Consider the following 21,329-nt stretch of genomic DNA (forward strand, 5'->3'; position numbering starts at 1 on the left):
CAGAATTCTCATGGAATTGCCATACAGTCCTCTCAGACCCTCACACAACTGTCACACACAACCCTCACATCAGGGTTTCTTCACAACACCATCACACAACCCTCACAGAATCAGAGAATCCTCACAGAGCACCCACGCAGTCCTCACAGAACCAGAGAGTCATCATAGAATCAGGGAAACCTCACAGAACCACCACACAATCCTTGTAGAATCCTCAGAGCTGCTAGAGAATCCTTGTAGAACCAGAGAATCCTCACAGATGCATTACACAGTACTCACAGAACCAGAGAATCCTTATGGAACCACCACACAATCCTCACAGATCAGTCATACACAACCCTCGCAGAATCACCTAAGAACAGAATCCTCACAGAGCTGCCGAAGAATCCTCACAGAATCAGAGAATCCTCATGGAACCGCCATATAGTCCTCAAAGATCCTCATAGCACCAGGGAATCCTCATGGAACCAGAGAGTCCTCGCAGACCCATTGCACAGTCCTGACAGAGCCAGAGAATTCTCACAGAAGCGCCACAGAATCCTCACAGCACCAGAGAGTCCTCATAGAATCACCAAAGAACAGGATCCTCACAGAACCAGAGAATCCTCCCAGAACCAACACACAATCCTCTCAGAGCCACCAGAGTCCCCGCAGAACCAGAGCCCTCACAGACCCTTAACACAATCCTCACGGAACTAAAGAATCCTCATAGAACGAGAGAATACTTACAGAACCACCACACAGTCCTCACAGAGCCAGAGTTCTCATGGAACCGCCATGCAGGCCTCACAGAACCATCATACAAATCCCTCACAGAATCACCAAAGAATAGGATCCTCACAGAACCATCATGCAATCCTCACAGAGCCAGAGGATCCTCACAGAACTGCCACACAGTCTTCGCAGAATCACCAAAGAACGGAATCCTCATGGACCTGCCAGACAATCCTCACAGAACCACCAGATAATCCTCACAAAACCATCACACACAACCCTCATGGAACTGCCACAGAAACCTCCCAGAACTGCCACACACAATCCTCACAGAAACACCTGAGAGTTCTCAAAGAGCAAGAAAATCCTCATGGAGCCAGAGAACCCTCGCAGAACTGCCACACAATCCTCAGGGAACTAGAAAATCCTCACGGAACCACAGAGTTTTCACAGAGCTGCCACACAGTCCTCACTTAATCCTCACAGAACCACCAGAGAATCCTCAGAGGACTGTCACGTGATCCTCACAGAAGCGAGGAATCCTCACGGAACCACCACACAGTCCTCACAGAACTGGTTGGCTTCACTCAGGTTTCTGCAGCGACAAAACCTAAAGGCAAGTGTGAGAGGAGGGAGGTGAGCAGGGAGAAGTGAGACCCAAATCTGGGAGATCGAGAAGCCCAACAGAGGCAGCCGGGATTCATCCAGTCACAGAAGATCCGGAAGTTTTATTAAGAACTGGGACCTCTCTCAGACACGCTGATATATATTATCAGCTGGTATTTACAGATATGGCTGCTTGAAAAGAATGGGTATTCTCACCAGAAACACACTTTAGTGCTATATAACGCCGTTTTTTTCTGACATCACTCAGATTAATCCCCATTTTTGTATTGCAGAAATACTGAATCCAGATTTAGTATCACTTTTGAAACCGCATAACCCTTCATTTTGGAGGATTGTTTTTGAGGGAACTCGGACGGAATGCCAGAAATGCAGCAACCCTCAAGGAACCCAAACTTATCACTATTTCTGTCTAACAAGTAACATCCTTGTGTATGCTGACAACACACCCAGCAGGGTCATTATATTCTGACTAATACCGCACTGTCTAGTTTGAACACAGAGGAAGAAGTTACACTTTAGCAGGTTGCTAACATCACACCAGCACTCTTCTTTTTCATAAAGCCACAATATCCAACACTTCAAGAAAGGTGATTAATTTAAGTTGGGATTTCAGTCCAGGTCATAGTGTTGCTCTCTAAATGGAAGTACTGGGAAAAGGGATTTGGTTACATCTGATTAAGCAGTAACAAGCAAGTACAAAGGCATGTGAGCCAAGCAGAGGGAAAAGAGAAAAAAAACCCAACTGAATAACATGCTATATTTATACACATATTTTAAAATTGTGCTGCAAATCTAGTAATTAGACTACTGGAGCATAACAACCTTTCTCTCAGTGGTCTTCTAGAGACATTAACAGATGTGTAAATAGTAAAAACTAAGTATTAAAACCTTCTAGTTCCTACCAATGTATTATTGGGGAAAAATTATAGTGGTATCAGTTATAAGGAATGAAAAAATGTCCAGAATTTTAGTTAAAACATGACAGTGAACAGATCACCATAAAAGTGTGTGTATTGTTTTAGATCAGCTGGATTTCTGCCAGTCCATAGGCAGACATCTAGGGAAAAATGAAGTACTTTGTTTTAAAAAATCAGAGGTACATGGAACTCCTTCAACTACTCTCTAGTGCTCTTGTATTTTGCACACAATTATGATATTGTATTTAATATCTAACCATCATAATGGTAATTTATATTCTCATCAACACACGCTTATATACAAAATTATGTATGTAGTGCTGCTTGATATCATTCAATATATGAGCAACTGCTCCAGTAAAGGATGAGGCTCTCACTTTGCAACAAAAACAAAAGGAAGAGAGAATGCAGCAACATAGCTGGAAGGACAGCTTCGGGAATTAAAACAATGAGGCACTGGTTTTATATCTAGATTGATAGCCTGGACACTGACCATTGACTTAGGAAATAACAAAGAGAGTGAAAATGGAGTATCTAGATCTATGTAAGTAAGACTCCTAACATCTTAAAACCAAGCATATCAAACAGAGAACAGTGAAGTTGCCTGGGCCGACTGCTTCTGTTTTAAGAGTAACAGCAAAATTTATCTATTCTTTTAATTAAGATCAAGCTGCTAAGCTACCATACGCATAACTGAACATACTTAATATTTTTGTAGACTAGTATAAGCAAGCATAAAGCTGGCAATTGCTAATCAAGCAGACATTTATGTAACAGCTCTGTTCTATTTTTTTCCTGTTTGCAGGTTGCAGCAGGGTGAGGTCTCAAAGGTCCGAATGAACCAAGTCAGACAGAACAAGATAAAAGACACCACATCATGATGAACATATGTTGATCACTAGTCAGGGGCAAGAGTGGAGCTCAGTAAGTTTCAACCTAATTCCCTTTTGTATTTGGTACACACATAGCATAGATGCATATAACCTCCTGTGGTCCTCTGTTTGTCATGAACAAAATTGGCTGCAAGACACATTTATGCCAGCATTGCCTTCAGCTGAGGATTAAGCATACACCAGTGAAAGGAATTTTCTCACGGACATAGCTAAGTGAGGTCTAAAGTGACCAACTGAACTACTAAATACACTCTCTGCAGTCACTGTAGGCACAACAGGGTTTGTTGGCACAGCTGGCAGCAACTTGAGTGCATGAAGAATACAACTGTTTGATACAACGACACTGACACAAATCCTTGGTACTGACCAAGTCTCAGACTCATGAACCATGAACCCTTAGTGCCCAGGAACAAAGCAGCACTTCCAGGGTTCTCTCCCCACATGCAAATAGCCACCAGATAACATAAAAGAGGCAGATAGCTTTCTACTTTCTTAGTAGAGGCTCTGTTAAACCAAGTATTGGAAAAACTTTTATCAGCCCATTTTCCCAGAGACTGAGAAGTATACCTTGGTGTGCACATTCCAAAAGCACTCTTATCAACAGGCTTTTAGTCTCTCTATCATGATCTACATTGACCCACTGATTTCTTCTCAAAAGGTCACTGCCAAACAAAAGGTAACTTCACATGGTAAGTGTCAGCAGGTAGTATGTATCCTGTACAGTCAAATTGTGACCCTTTCCCACACTTGCTGGCTTGCTTGCTTCAAGTTTCCTGCTCCTAAGTGACAGAAACACCTGAGCAGGTAACTTTCTTTGCTCTCTGTCCAAGTATTCTTTTCTTGGCACTTGCACTAAAACAGGTGCAATGGAGGAGAAGGTGAGAATGAATCCAGGAATGTCTGTCCTCAACAGAAACAGACTTCATTGCCAAAATGCTGTCTAGTTGGCTGAACTGATGGATTGCGCTCATGCCCTAAAACAATGCCTGAGAAACTGGGTTGTGTGCACAACTTGGACAAAAGATCACATGCCGAAACCACAGTCACACAGAATAAACACAAATGACTTGCCTGAGAGTTCTTAGGCCAGCTTAAAGAGAACACTGTGTTATTCAGTGGACTTTATCTACCTCAGCCAGGCTAAACAGCAGTAGGTGTTGTTCCAAAAGTAGAAGGAAAGTAGCTTTGATGTGTACACAAGTTATTATTTCCTATAATTAAGAATAGACATACTCAAAAGGGTCCTGCAAAATTTCAAATACCTATTTCTCTTCAGCCAGAGCCCTGGAAAATGGACTGTAAAGAAGTGTGGAAAAAGATTCTGAATGACAGAATCGGACAGAGGTTTTACCATGTGGAATCACCTGGAATTAATCCAGAGTATTGAAAAAAACAAAAACCACTGAAAAAACAGTATAAATATACATGTAAATAGTGAAAAGTATTACTGTTCCATTATGAAATTTTCAAACACAGATTCTCAGTGAGTCTTCCCCTCTTCCTGAGAGAACACCTAGTTTGTAAGGAAATGTGGAAGTAGACAAGATTCCAATTCTCAGTCCTACTGCAGCTAATACCCTTGATTCTAATCATAGAAGCAGACTGACACGTACATGAGCATATCCACCATGTGAGACACCTAAAATACAGTTCAATTAACATAACTAGGAGGTTTAAAAAAAGGACTTGTCAAACTTGACACTAGTGATTGAACAAGCCCCTAAAGAAGGTTTTTTTTTTCCTTTGTTTGCGGGGGGTAATGAGTGGTTTGAGTTTGATTCCCACTTTAAGCTAAAAGTTGCTTGTATCATGCCAGCACAGGGCTTTTGGAAAAGTCTTATCTCGAGATATGCTTCATCATTCTTCCCCAGTAGGGTTTCTGCTGTACCTGGTTCATTACAGTTTTAATTATTTCATGTACACAATTCTAATGTTTGTTTTCTAGTGTTAAGGTAACCTCATAACTTTTGTTTTATGTTCTTAACTCACTGCCAGTACTTCGGTTGCTATTTACAAAATAGCAAAAAAAAAAAAAAAAGGAATGTAATACATAGGGACAGCTGGATTCCATTTTTATTGGCATAATTCTTGTAAGAAAAATGCTTTGATAGTTCCAGTATTCACTTCAACTGAACCAGTAATAAAATCTGAGGAATACACCTCACGTGAAATAATTCATTCTGAAGTAATACATTAAATAAAAACCACATTTTGGTGGTAACCTTAACCAAATAATATAGTTGATAAATAACAATGAAGCAGAAGTTACAAAGAAAATTGAGGCACAAAGTACAATCTGAAGTGTTATAATCTTAAGACAGAGAAACACTAATTATTCTAAGTTTGATATTCTCAATTCTTTCATTATCTTACTTTTTAAATAAAGGTATCAGTAATATTTATACAATAGGTCATGGACATGTTTTCTTGCAAACTTCTTCAAGCTGATGTCACAGAGGATGCCCTTCATATCTCTTGCTTTCCTGTAGCTCTTTTTACTTTAACTGTTTCGTCATACACCGAGTTAGTTATGCTTAGGCTAATATGCAGCTATAAACTTTCTCTGGCCTGCCCTATCACATATCCACAGCCTGCCTGATACCAAGCAGTTGAAAAAAACCTCGCCCCTCCTGAAAGGACAAACATTGAGCTACAATTCAGTTGTAGTCTAGCAGAGAAACTGAATGTGTTGACTCAATGTTTCTATGTTGCTCCATAGCTGCTTGTTTAGGACTACATGGAACACTAAGGAGTAACAAGGGCATCCAGCACCTTCAGGTATGAAGCCTAATAGTGTCAGAAACTATTTACATAACTTCCTTGGAAAAAGAATGGTATTTTCAGAAGCTCTTGTGTACTGGTGGAAGCTGTTGAAGCTGTTGTGCCCCAAATTAATTATTCCATGGCAGGAATCCACATGTGGTAGCAAAGTGATTACAAGTGTTGCCTGTCTGTAGTTACAATACCTGTTGCAACATCGTATCAGAAGCAGAGTATGAATCCCTCCCACTCAAGGGCCAATTAACTAAGGGTCATAGTTAACAAGTTAGTATGTCACATTATAAGAAACAAAACTCAGCACTGGTGAGACCGCTCCTCAAATCCTGTGTTCAGTTCTGGGCCCCTCACCACAGGAAGGATGTTGAGGCTCTGGAGCGAGTCCAGAGAAGAGCAACAAAGCTGGTGAGGGGGCTGGAGAGCAGGTCTTACGAGGAACGGCTGAGAGAGCTGGGGTTGTTTAGCCTGGAGAAGAGGAGGCTGAGGGGAGACCTCATTGCTCTCTACAACTACCTGAAAGGAGGTTGTGGAGAGGAGGGAGCTGGGCTCTTCTCCCAAGTGACAGGGGACAGGACGAGAGGGAATGGCCTCAAGCTCCACCAGGGGAGGTTTAGGCTGGACATTAGGAAAAAATTCTTCACAGAAAGGGTCATTGGGCACTGGAACAGGCTGCCCAGGGAGGGGGTTGAGTCACCTTCCCTGGAGGTGTTTAAGGCACGGGTGGACGAGGTGCTAAGGGACATGGTTTAGTGTTTGATGGGAATGGTTGGACTCGATGATCTGGTGGGTATCTTCCAACCTGGTGATTCTATGATTCTATGAAAACGATTTAAGACAGAAATGGTCTTCAAGGAGTAAACATGCTAGCCATTGAAGTATCCAGCAGATTACAAAGAAAATGTGTTCTCTACAAAAATGGTGGCTTTTCTCAGCTAATCCCTTGTTTAATTGCTGTAGTATCATCCCTAAAAGTTTCCAAGGATTGCACATTTCTTTCCTCTCTCCTCTTGCCCCTCAGGCAGTTGGATTCAAATCAGAAAGGCAGATGGGGTTTTATCCTTTTAAGTTCCTGGCATTCTGAAGTACTATAATATTAGCTTTTTGCAGCATCCATAGCAATACAGGAATTTGATACTAGCAGCTGACAGGTCTGAGGAAGGTTGTGGTTCATTACAACGGCTCCCCCTTCCCAGTTTGTACGTTCACTGGTTCATGAAACATTTCTGCACTGCAGACTGACCAGATGAGGATGGAAAAAAGGCTTTGCATTTTCTTGTTTCTCATTAAAGTTTTCTGAATGCAAAGGTTTCAACTAGCCTAATGACAGAACCTAAAGGAACAACACATAGACATCCTAGAGGGGTTCATTCTTTCCTCAATTGTACATAGTTCAGCCTAAAAAAATTTTTACTTCTTTTTACTACTCCATTCCCTAAAGAAATCAACTAATATTTATGGGGAAATCCTCCCCTTCTTTAAAACCAATAACAGCAACTGTGGCATACATTGCTGACAAGCTGAATATGAAACTGCATTGCTTTGATCCACACAACATGCCAACGCATCAAGACACAATAACTCTTCTATTATTTCTGAAAACAAATACAACAAGTCTAATACTCTCAAACTACAACTTCAGAAACAAATGCAGCAAATTAACTAGAGGAGCTTAGTAAGAGCTGTGTACGCCTTTGAAGTCTGCCCTCCTTTGGGGACAATGGCACCCTTGCTACTAGTAATCACCAGGCACAGTGACTTCAAGTACCTGGAACAAACTGTGTTGACATGGAGTCAACTTAAACCATATGTTATATTACCAACTAAAATCTCAATCTCTTAGATCTAAGACAATCTACTTCCTTAAACAATTCAATCAGCCTTTTGTAAATATGACAATAAATGCCATCTACTCAGTGTCCCAGAGTTTCTTTCCAGCTCTAACAGTGTTTGTTTTGAGTGCATTTTCTGGTGATCTGAAAAACTTAAGTTATTCTTTCTCTAATGCTCTTTGATTTGCTGAGGAAAATTCCTTTCAAAGCTGTTTTTAAGGACTGCTTTTTTTTTTTTTTTTTGGTAGCTTTTTTTTTTTCTAAAACAGTTTTTCAGAGCTTTCTGAATTCAGTAAACATTCCAACCTAAAAATTATTTACCCACAAAATCTCTTTCCTAATCAATGCACAGTGGGCTTTTTGGTTTTTCTGTAAACAAACATAGACTGCTTGTGTTGCGATAGATCATGTGAAGCAGTAGATGGTAAGATTAGTTTTTAACTTACTTCTCTTTGTTTTCTTACATGCACAAAGTAGTTACTATCAGAGTTCCACTTGGATATTTGAAGACCTGGAAGTCAGCTCCAGGATTTCAGAACTAAGAACTTTCTCCTTCCCCTTTGAAAATATTAGAATACTGTTGCATTCTAGTTGCAACTAGAATTGTTGCATTCCAGTATGCAATCAGCTTGGAAATGAAGTCTTCTCTCCTATATTTTTAGAGGTTTTTAACCTACGGTTTAAAGTTTTAAGTGCATAAGTACCAGGTCAAGCTATAATTCAGGTTTCATAGTGATGTAGTAAGTAATGACCACATGATGTAGACCTAAAAGAACAACAATATAATGTGACTACTGTAGAGTTTTGCTGCTATGTCACATGAGAACATCATGTAAGAAATATAGGAAGCAAAACTAAAGAGCTAGTAGAAAATGGTTAAAAACTCTGAGTAGCAGTAGCTCACATATGAAATAGCAGGCGCCGCCCCGAACCCTGTAGCATTTATATTTTTATCTTGACAAATTGAAGGTGTGATCTGATAAAAGAGGTTGCACTTCAATAGTGGAAAGATCTCATAGCTGCAAAGCTAAAAGGGAGAAAGAATACAACTGCATAGGTAGCAACTCTTTAAAAAAAATACTGGAGGCAACAGTGGGTTTGAAGCTGAATTTGAGTCAAAGTTGTTACACTAGTATCAAAGTGTAATGTACACTCTTGTTTCTACACCCCAGCAACAAGGACTGCAGGATAAAAATCATATTTGGTATTGTTTCAGCCTTAGCTGGAGAACTGGATTTATTTTTAGACATCACATCTTGAGAAAAAATATGGAACAGCAAAGTTCCAGCATGCTTTTGTTAAGAAAAAAAATCATGTCAAGTATGTCTAATTTCTTTCTATAGCAGTTACAGGCTTTATAGACAAAGGAGAAACCCAGATGATAGCCATAGATGTTGATGAAAAGTCTAGTAGATAGGTGCTCAGAAGAAAGATTGAAGACAATCAAGTGTTTCATCCCAAGAACAGGAAACCCTTGGATTTGTAATAATAGTCTTCAAGCACATAAAAAATGAAAGAAAACTAGAAAACACTCTATTCTTTTAGTCACCACTACAGACCTGACAAGAAAGAAAAAACAAATTGAAGCAAGTCAGAATATGGACATTGAAAATCCTTCCTAATAGAGTAAAGTCCTTGCACAGACTGCCTAGCAAGGTCACTGGCCTACAGGAAAGGGGAAAACAAGTAGGTTTACAAAAGTCATTTGGGGAGGCAAGCCTAATTCCCAGGCTCACCTAAAAGGCAATACTTATATAGCCTCAATTATCTTAGACCAGATCCCACGTTCGAGTATTACCTTCTTGCACAGCAGCCTGCATACTTACTACTTTACCTTCTGAACCCTTTCTAACTTCCTGACTCCCATCTTGTCTTCATTTGTGCTTTATTTTAGCATTTCTAGAATTCCTTCCTGCTTGAAAAACACTTCAAACTTTTAGCCACCAAACACTTCCTCCCACCTCACTTCAAAGAATTTAAAAACTCCCTTTTCCATGAATCCTCCTCAACACATCACTGGTCTCACCATCAGCACCACTTGAGTCTGTCTTGTAGACTTTGAATTCAAACCGATCATGTTTCAAGAACTGGCACATGCCTCTAGTATTTACAGAACCTGGGGTTACACCCATAACCCTTTAATAGTGTTGAATTCAGTTATCAATGATATTTGAACCAAGAAATAAGACAAAAAAAACCTGGTGGCCAAACATCTTGGGGGTGGAAACAGCAGATTTGAAGCAAAAGGAGAATTCTCATCAACTTCAGGAGTTTAGTACGTGGGAATATTATTTAGAAGGTTGTTGGATCTTTTTCCTGGGTTTCGGTTATTTTTAGAACAGCTGAAGCCAGTGCACCATGTAATTTAAAATGTATCTCATAGATGCAAAAACATTACAGCCCCATAAATGGAATGTTGTTTCTTTGGAGTTTGAGTCCTATGCACAGTACAATGTTGCAAGGAAGACTGTGTCCTATGACTACTCCTGTGAAGTAGAATTCATTCGTTTTGAGCTCTGTTTTGATTCTAAGCCGAAACATTTCTATGCCATTCCTTAGTTATTCTGTACTTTTTTAGTTTTAGATCTCTGATAATTCTATGCCATCTCTAAACTGCAAGGTTATAAGAAGAAATCTAGAAAAGTTACATGAACACAGCAAAGAATCTGTCTTCTAGTCAATTTTAAGAATAGAATTTTTTCTTCAAGCTGTGATGTAGGCTTTTAAAAAATCCAAATATGACAAATATTGTTCAAAATCTTTTTGGAAGTGTTGTATGAACTCTTAAAATGTTTCCTGAAAGCACACAGCAAAATGAGAGCTACTAATTTAAGAATAGGCAAGAGCTATGCTGAACACATCTTAATGCTTTCCTTGGTTTTCAGTCTCCTACCTGCCTGTCCTCCACTGAAGTCACTTTCTCAGTTGATGACACATTCCCTCAGGAAATACTTACTTCTGAGCACTGGAACAAATTCCTCTGGAAGAACAGGAGATTTCTACTGCTTTAACACAGGCCTAGAGGACAGAGACACAAGTTCTTCCATGGATCTTTGCTTCACTCCATCTCAATGGATGGTTATATTCTGAAAGAGAAGCCAGAAGCCAGTCCTGCATATAAGAGCTCAAAACAAATATCCATGGTCATGAGCTGCTTCGTATGGCTTAGGGACCTGCATAATCAGGCATCATAAGTATCTATATTTAGAATGAACAGAGCCTAATGAAAATGAACCATGCCAACCAATAAAACCAAACCACCTACATTTGTCAGGAATTGTTTTCATTAAGCCATGCAGGATGAACGTTTGGAAAAGGCTTTTCTGTTCATGCTTCCATTTGAAAAGTCTAATGTCATTATATCCCATGTGAAACTATGGGCACTTAGCACCTCTGTCCCAAACAGTCAGAATTCAAAGTCAAGTCAGCAGAGTATGCAAGATGAGTGACACACAGAGCTGCAAGTTACCTGTTGGCATGTGTTGTGCACGCCTGGGAGGGGTTGCTTTGTTTTTAAAGCAGTACATCCAGCCACATGGCCTGCAGTTTTGCAGAACTTCAAATAAACAGAGATGTGACCTAAAAAAAAAAATTTTGTTAGGCTGATATTTAAAAATAAGTGTCATTACATTCTGAAGAATTGATTCATTCTGATTTATGACCACCCGCTGAACAGCATCAACTTCTGTAAAATTATATTGTGCCCTCTGTTAATCTTGGTAAATAACAGTCATTTTTAGATTGCAGCTAGATACAATTTCACCCTTCAGAGAAATAGAAATATTTTTTGATGCCTTAATGCGCAAATTCCTGGCTGCCACACTTCTTGGGGCACTGTATTGTTAACATTATTTGATCTGGAATGCCATGAGGTAGAAAGATAGTGAAATGCACTGGTTTTGAAACAGCATGCCAGACTCTGGAGACAGCCTAATTCCACTCCCCTACCCCCTGGATAAGGTCATAATATCAAATAAGAAAATGACAAACAGTAATTATGTCGCTATTAGAAAAGTTACACAAAATAGTCTTTCACAATACTTTGTAGGATAATTTATTTAACCATAGGAGTCTTATTTCCAAGTCTGTATTGTACAAGATGTCAGACTAGATTCCAAAAAATTCTAAGCAGCAGCAATCATCAAGTATATGACTCTGGCTCAAATGATTTTCATTTATGGTTGCCAAGGTCTGTAAAGATCAACTGTCAAATGACTTACATACATTAGAAAAACAAGCAAACAATAAGAGGAAAGAGGAAAACCAGTAGCTCTCTTAAAGATTAAGTTGTGTTAATACCAATACTTCTGTGCAGCTTAGTGAAGTCACTCAGTTTTGGAAGCACTACAAGGAATGAAGACAAGAATATGTATTTTTTTATTCCCTTTATTATAATTCTGTTTTCAAAATTGAGATAAATATGATTTTCCTTACAAGCAAGGGTAGAAGGATTCAAACTAGTTCACCTTTCAAGGCAAAGTCTTCCATTTAAACTTCACAGGTCTATGTGGCTTCCCAAAACAGGGATGCCTGGAGACTCTGAAATAACTGAGTGGAAAGATCCCACATGACAGCCTGTTGGAAACTACATTCACTGCTCACCCAGAAGAGAAGAGGATATAAAAGCTTGATACCAACCCATTAAATGTACATTTCAGGGCAGAAGTGGATTTTGAGAGTAGATTAAAGTCAGCAAGGAGTTTTGCAACTATTTGAAGTTGGGAGAAAAAAAAAAGGGACCAATGGGAAAACATGTATATATGTACAGGTTGATCTAATGATTAATAAGACAAGCGTACTTTGTAAAGCAAGGTTTTAGAAGAAAAGTAATAGCTACAGAAAAACATGTGAAGGATGTCCACCACTATGTTGCTTCCTTTCTGATGTATTCATCCCAAGTTAACAAGACCAACAACTCCTACCACTCCATCTAAAGCTGTAGCTGGTTCTGGTTTACCGTGTATGAAGGCTGCCTATATAAATGCTTTCTCTTAGCTCAAGCGTGTTCTTCCCTCTGACATTTCAGAGAAAACAATGGCACCCCTCTGGGTCAGGCTGCAGAGAGTTTGGGTTTGATATTGTTTGTGGGACGCTGTTCCATTTATCACACAATAGGGTTTCTGCTTCTCCATTGGTTCTATTGTGTTAAATCACAGTGCTTTTTTTAAAGTACCATTTTAAGTTATAGCCTGTCAGGCGCCCTAAGGCATCCAGACACAGGGTGCCCCATAAATTTAAAGTTATTACTGCTCAGTATTGCCGTAAATGAGTTAGTCATCTTTTCTTATAAAACAACAAGGGAATGGACTGAAAATACAAGGCAGCTGCATCTTATTTAAGAGTGTGCCTTTCAAGAGGTACAAGACATTAACATGCCCTTTCTGAAACTATATGAAAGTTTGCCCAGGCTACAATAATTCATCACAGAAAGGCTGAATGAAGCCCTGTCTACACTCAAGAAGTAGCCATAGTTAGCCTTGTTGTAGAACATGGCTGTGGCCAACACGTATGCTGAACACACTTTGTTGTTCTGTTAATGGGGATGAAAAGCAATAACCAGCAGAGTCACTGTACTCAGCACAACGAACACGGGTTTGTCTGATCGGCTCCTAAGCAAGGTTGTTCTCACAGCAAGAAGGAAGCCTAAGAGAGAGTTGGGACAGAAGGAAGCACAGTAAATGAAGTGCACTTAGCATGCAGCAGCTGCTATGGTCCTGCCTAACCAGTGGCTTTTTGAACCCACACAACTTGCTGCTCACAGGTGCAGGCACATGTCTATACACACAGAGCCCTCAGCATATAATGCTAGAAGGGTTTGGGTCAGGAAGGACCATAAAGATCATCCAGTTCCAACCCCCTGCCATGGGCAGGGACATCTTCCACTGAATCAGGTTGCTCAGTCTCCCTCAACCTGACTTTGAACACCTGCAGGCATGGGGCAACCACGACTTCCCTAGGTAACCTGGGCCAGTGCCTCACTGTCCTCACAGGAAAACATTTCTTCCTAATATCTCATCTCTATCTACCCTCCATTTCCCTTCTCATTCTTTCTTAGCAAGAAACCATCCTTTATTTATTTGGAGTTGCTGAATGTTATCATTTGTGCAATGATTCTTGACTCTGCCTCACTTCCATTTACTTTACAAACTGCAATAAGAGTTACTGTCTTACATACCACACATTTTAATTCTGATAAAACACCAAATAAGAATGGTAATAGTTTATTTTCATCTCATGTTTTGCGTCTTCACAGACTTGCAGGAAGTACGCATGCCATTATTTCTAATCAAGTTTTGAAGGCTTGAGGATGTTTATACCATGTAACATTGAACAGTGATACAAGACACACGAAAAAACTAAAAGCAATGCAAAAGGTTAGGATCAAGAGAAACAAATAAGGATTTGTCCATTGCAGGGGTTTTAACTTTTAACAATCGACATTTAGTTGAACACGATCTCTAATGCTCTTGAGTTGGCTTTTAAAAACCGATTTTAACAGTATTGTTATGACAGAATAAAGTTACATGGCTTACTGATTGATAGGAATGATTGGACTCAATGATCCTGGGGGTCTTTTCCACCTAGTGATTCTGTGATACATAATCACTCCGATTTAAGAACTAGATGTTTTTTTGACCTGAGAGATCCTACCAATGAAAGCTGTTAGCAAGGACTGAGAATTAGAAAATGTTTCAGACTGAAAAGTAAACCTGAAATACTTCACAAGAAATCTACTGGTTTAATAAGTCTAGGAAGGAACAGCTATTGAATTTAGTATCATCCCACCTATTTTGTCACCCCTTTCCAGCTTACAGCATTTGCCTAATGGGACTAAGCAACCAAACCCCAGTCACAATATAAATCAAGACTTCCGTACATCTCAAATTCAATGCAACATTGATGAGAGCTACAGCAGACTCACATCAGTAGAAATTAGAACTGGCTTGGACTAAATTAAAGACATACCATTTTTAGTAGACTCTAAGCATATCTTTTATGACAGATCTTTTACTTACAATCTGATCTCTTCCATAAAAAAGGAGGACAAAGGAAATAAATGAGAAATACAGTGAAATGGAGAGAATGACAGTCAGAAACATGGATTACCTGCAGGTCTGAGCAACCTGCAAGATTTCACTTGTTCATTCAGCCATTGAAGAGTGTATATACACAGGCCTTGTCCAAGGGACAGACATTTGGACTGCATTAAGCTTCCAGGGGGTATACGTGCAAAACTCCAGTATGAAACCATTATTTAAAAGGCTGCATGTTTGCTATTCTGTGGTTTGTCAGAAAGGTCATTGTTTAAGATGTTTTCGTTTAATGAAAATGTGCCTCTATTCTTATTATTGTTGCTCTGTTGTCTTTCAAGTCCATCCCTCCTCCTCAATATCATTGTTTGTCATCATATTGTGAAGCATCTCACTGATCCTCTGCTTCTCATGGAACTAGTTAGACATTACATTAGTCTAACTTCTCATTACATGAGTGGTTAATTTACAGATGGGTATGATTCCACCATAACAACTTCTCTGAACTCAGTAGGAAGTCTGGGACTGGAGAAGGGTGAAAACAACTATATTCATACAGGAGAGCAGTGTGGGAGACACATTACTTTAGTAGGTGAAGACTTGTTATTTCTCCAGAGCTCCTCCTCTGATCACTACCCACCACATCTTTCCTCTTAATCTGACCTAAGCACCTAGACTTGCATTCACACAGGGGATCTACTACAACAGTACCAAATGTGAGCAAAATCATTCATCCTCTGCAGAAAATACATCAAATACTGAACTTCCAGGCTTCATTATCAACATCTGCTGAACTAGCAGAAATAAGCAGCCTACACAACAAAACCCAGCAATTAAGGGCTCAAAAGCACAAATTTCAGCTGATGTACAAGACAATCAAAGAGACCTGCCAGTTAACCTTTGCACAGACTGGAGGTGTGGGTAAATGTACGTTTTCTCCATTCTATGGGAACTCAAAAACCTGCCTTCTGTGTTTTGAGATGGAAAAGAATACCAGAAAAATCATAAAAAGCAGCACACAAACAACTTTGAACAGACTGCCAGAAAGCGTTAACAGATGAGCTAATAGTAGCTAAATATTTATAATGTCCATTTTACATTTATCACAACATACCCTCCTTTTTCCACAAAAGAGTCTGTTAGGGGGTAGGCCAGTTTATTTCTTTTTGTGTATTATTTTCCTTTAAAGAGAGAGACGGAGCCAAGTGGGCCCCTCTGCAGGGGAAAGAACACAGTACCTTCATTTAAGAGCTACTGGGCATGTTTAAGGTGGGGGGAGAAGCAAACAGCAAGGAGACATGAATATGCAGTTCAGGCTCAGGAGATGGCAGAGAACAGCAGGAAAAGCTACAGCCAAGCCCCAGCAACAATGTTCAAAAACATGCTAGGGACCAGAGTGAACTTGCAGTCTGCTTCAACCCCTGAGCTGACTGAAACAGAGACTGGAAGCAAAGACAAAGTGAACAGCAGGAGATTTGTTTATAAACCCTTCCCTACGTCTAGTCTGTCTTTTCTCTCTCTTGTCTCTGTTGCAAGAGGTTTGTCTGATGTAGGCTTTGTTCAAAGAAAACCTGAGGTTTTAAAGCTGTCTGAGGAAAGAGGTGTGGGCAGACCCACCTCAAAGCTCTGGTCAGAGACCTATTTAATGACAGAGGTATTTTGGTGTTTTGTTTAATTACAATGACAAATACGCATGCAGCATATAAACAGTGGCTTTCTCATAGAGAAGGGCAAGTAAGACACAGCACCAAAATCTATGCACAAGTACACAACCTGAGGTCAGAAACAGCGATGATCTCAGAAGGAATTCCATCACAGTTGGTTATGAAGTCAGCATGAGGCTCTAGTAAAAAGGATTTCACAAGCTTCCAGTCTTTCTCCTCCCAGATTTCATCTGAAGTAGGAGCTGCAGATCAAAACCACTGGGCCAAGCCTGCCATGAATGCTAGACTGAGTCATTATACAATCAGCTATAATGCCACTTGAGCAAGGCCAGAGGAAAGCAATCAAAACATCTCCATAACACCATGGGAAAAAGGGCTTTGATTGTCAATACCATCAGGGAACCTACAACTAAACAGGATCCAGAAACAGCTGTAACTTTCTTTAACCTACTGCGGAAACCAAAGCGGCAGGTGGGGTGTTTTCTATGTGTCCTTTAGGTCTACTCTGCTCTCTGGAAGGATCATGAGGTGAATTTCCCAGCACTCAGCAGTCACCAATTACAGAGGAAACAGGACCACTGTATTGTCTATACACTGTCACACGTCATCTGCCTGCAAACCACATTACACCAGCTATTGTCATTGTGCTATCCTGCCTGGCAGCCAGCTGCACGATTTGAACAAGAGAGGGTGAAGGAACATAAGGAAGGCATTAGAGGTTCAGAGCAGTTGCCCAACATGACTCAAAAAGGGATTTGAGGAAACAAAATAGAATCACTGATGAGCAACTGTCCATCCGGTCAACATCTGCAGGCAGCCTGCAGCTGCTCCTGCTCTCAAGGCAGCCTCAACCAGGCCTCTAGAACGTTCCGGTATATGAACTAGCTTAATGTACCTGCCCATTTGATTGAAAAGTGTCTGTGAAAGAACGGCTATGAAGAGATAGTACTTGGGAAAAAAAAAATCAAGAGGAGGAACAAATCCTTGCTATTGAACAACAAAAGGAGAGAGTTGCCTCCAGCTTCTAATTATAATGCTGTGCAAAACAACTTGAAGTAAACGTACCAGTGTTTATTTCACATTCAACTTCCCAGTAGTGTGATGGGAAATTAAGGAGAATAAACACAGTAAAAATGGGGCAGGATTGCAGCTGGCAGATGCACGGATGTGTGGGAGGAAAAATACCAAGAGTGCCCACAGCCTACGTACAAGCCCTGCCCACACTCAGCAGGGTCTTCATCCTTTCATCCTCAAGCCATTAATTAATTCCCCAGGACACAGAGGATGAGCAAGTCCCAATTCAATCAAGGAGCAAAATAAGAATCATGCTTATCTGCCTGAAAGGAAACACCCTCCCACTAACATCATCCCTCCATGATAAGTTATCTGGCTTTGAGATGCAACATCTTTTCTGATGGACTGTACTACTTTTTGCCTATAAATAGCAGGTATTCTAGTAATGACATTTCCACCCGTTCTTTTTCAGGTTTCCTCACAGTAGATACGATCAGCAAGGAAAGTCTTCAGAGGAGGAAAGGATATCTTTTTGAAGTGAGTGCTAAACATTTATCTAACAGTTCATCAAAAGGTACCTCAACTCTACACTTTTCAGCAGTCAGAAATCAAATTGTAAATCAGTGGACTTCATAAACATTCCTCTTTAAAAGAAATTGCTTAAAGGGAGAGGGGAGTATGTCCCACACAGCCTCTTATCAGCAGTGGCTGCCCAGACAAGCTGAGGATTATGATTATTATGACCAGTTATTTGGACTTGAAAGCATTAAAGCATTAAGTGGGCTTTGGAACCATTGAACAGGTGAAATGAAGTAAGAACTTGCATCTCCACCAGGATTCATACAAGTTTATAAGCCAGTCTAGTTAGAAGACCAAACCATCTCCCAAATGTAATCAGTTGATATCTTAGCCTTTCACAGATTCACTGAAACACTAAACAGACTCTAAAATCCACAGAGTGCCTAAAGATAAGAAATGAAAGGCTCTCCTCAATGAGACAGAGTTATTGAAGGAAAGGTTTAATAAGGAAATTATGTGTAAAGCCCAGTTTCCTCTCTACATCTAGGTTTGAATTACACAGCCAGAAACAGCTGCTGCAGCTCAACAAGAGAATAAGAGGTTCATTAAAAAAGCAGCTTGGAAAGGCAGGGAGGTGGGGGAGTCAAGTAGAAATGAGCATGCTGTAAACATTGACACTTACAAAAATTGGAGGGAGGGAGAAAGTTAAGCTCTTCTACTTTGCAAAACTTAAATCTCAGTTTTTGTTCCAGATCCCTCTGTTAAACCAGAAACTGTGTGAAATCCTAGGAGTTGGAACAGCACAGGTGAAAAAAATAGGTATGAATTAGTAATAGAGTTACTCCACTGATAACAGCAGATACCAGATCTTTTTCTAATCCACACTCTCATCTTTCCACTTCCCCACCCAAACCCACTAAACTTTTATTTTAAGAATAAGCAGAACGATTTTTTCTCATTCCAGAAGCAAATCAAGCTAAAGCAGTGTTTCCCCATATGTGATTTAACAAAGCAGCATTCCTACTCCCATCTTACAGCCAGATTCCACATGGTCAATCAGACCCTTCACTAGCAGACTCACTAGACTTACAGAAAGATTTTTGACACAAGTAAAACAAGAATTCAGGTCCTTTAGGAAAGTATGCATTATAAGATTAATAGTTAATAATCCTGTCAACATTTATTTAAGCTACGCTGTCAGAGCAGAAATTTACAGTTATTTCAGCTGCCTGTTGCTACAGAGGCACGTTTCTCTTAATAAAGTGAAATGACTAAGCGCATGCCTGCTTACTTCTAGCAGCTGTTATAACTGCATATTACCAATAACTGAGAGGTTTCACTTGCAAAATGACACTAGTAGTGCATAACCTCTCCTGTCAAAACCACCCTTTCAATTTATCTCTCCGCCCTCAATTAGTACCCAATGTACCTGGGGCAGGTATTATAAAAGTGCTCATGGATGGCTGGACCATCCCATCATCAAAATTAGTAGAAGTTTGATGAGAACTAATGCCTTCTGGGAAAACCTCATGTAAAATTAGTCCACACCTAGCAACATGATTTGCTTTAGTGGGAAGATGTATTAGCATCTGTCAGATCCAAGATGTGACCTTTTTAGATTGTTTACACTGAAACTATTTCTACAAGTAAAAGACTGATATAGTCAAGAAAGACAACAATTGACTTCCAAAGGCTGAAGATTTCACTTCAGCTGCCTGGGGCAAGAGATAGTTTCCCAGTAATACTTAGAGGCTGTAACAGCATCAGAGAAAACACTCACACCTCTGCCCAATACAGCAAAAGCCAGGACAAATCTTATGTTTTGAAGAAAACTCACTTCAGATTTTTCTAATTTCAAGCACTAAGTATGTAGCTAGTGTAATTAAACAGCAACAGGAATACATGTACACAGATCATACAGATAGGTTTAGTTCCTATTCAGATCAAACAAAATTAAACCTCCAAATAGCTGTAGCCTCAGGCAGCCTAGAGCCTACCCTTACTGCCACTAAGAAAAACCTGGACTACTATCTGAACCCCACATTAAAACACAGATATAGCAGGGGCAGACAAAACAGGTAATGAGAATCAGTGCATAGATCAACACAGCACTAATACCCCCCAAACCCAGCAATCCATTTTCCCCTCTCTAGCAGCCTTTTAATTATGAAATATCAATTATATTAAATATATTATATTATCAACACATGCTTATGATATGAAGTACATTGTTAACTTTGAGAACAGAGAATGACTTCCCAAAATCTTTTGTTTGTTCTACAGTGAGAAGGCATCATTTCTTATATTCAACTTCTTCTGCATGAAGTTAGCTGGCTCAGAAAACCTAATGCAGGTAAGAAGTACATATGCTTTTCAGACAGAAGAGAAATATTTTCTTCAACAGGGCAACACTTACAAATTACTCACAAACAACTGGCTGGAATTCTTGTATCACAGCAATAAAAAAATATTTCTCCCCAGCAGAGACAAAAAAAAAAAAAAATCAAAAAAACAACAAAACACCAAAGGTAAAGCCCTACAGACCTGAACATCCTCCTCTTACTTAAAAAACAAACTCAAAAAGGAAAGGACAGACCAACCCCTGACAACTTACTCCTATCTTCCCTCCTCCCAAAGCAGCACAGGCAACTTTTATAGTTCATGTTAAAAGGCTTGTTAAAGGAAGCAGGGTCACTTGGCCCCAGCAGTGGGGCTGGTAATGAAGCCCAGCTGCATCCTCCTTGCTCTGCAGGGCAGCCACATGCTCCAGAGGGCAGGCTGGCATTGCCCTCTGCAACTGGCTTGCACTTTGTGTAGCTGCTCAAATCAGTGAACGTGAGATAAAGGCAGATGGAAAAAGACATCTTCTTCAGTATAGTTTTATTTGTAACCACGTTGCCATAAAAAGTCCGTGTAAGAGGGAAGGCCAGCAGAGGAAGGGGTTTTTACAGGGTTTCTATGGCCTCAGTGGGTGGCTTTGCTGATACCCCACAGCCCCGTGGTTTTTATCATGATTATTGATTGTTACTTGCCTCCCAGAAGAGGAAGTGAGATTGCCCAGAGTTTGTTTATTGGGCAAAACTGTGCATCTTATTCTGCTACACCTTCTAAGCAAATGTGTTTGAATTAAAATGAGCAGCAAGAAATAACAGGCAAAAAAGAAGTGTATGTTTAATAAGAAAGAAAAAAACATTCGTTTTCCTCTAGCCTCCTTCTAACATTGCTGGAATATCAGGAGACCTTTTAACTAACAGTAAACATTATGAAATACAAGAGAACATAAAAGAAAATGTTAATACCTCAGGAGTACTCCAGTCCTTCCTAAATTTCCACACTAGGGCAA

The sequence above is a fragment of the Phaenicophaeus curvirostris genome, chromosome 4, assembly GCF_032191515.1.
Source record: "Phaenicophaeus curvirostris isolate KB17595 chromosome 4, BPBGC_Pcur_1.0, whole genome shotgun sequence".
NCBI lineage: Eukaryota > Metazoa > Chordata > Aves > Cuculiformes > Cuculidae > Phaenicophaeus > Phaenicophaeus curvirostris.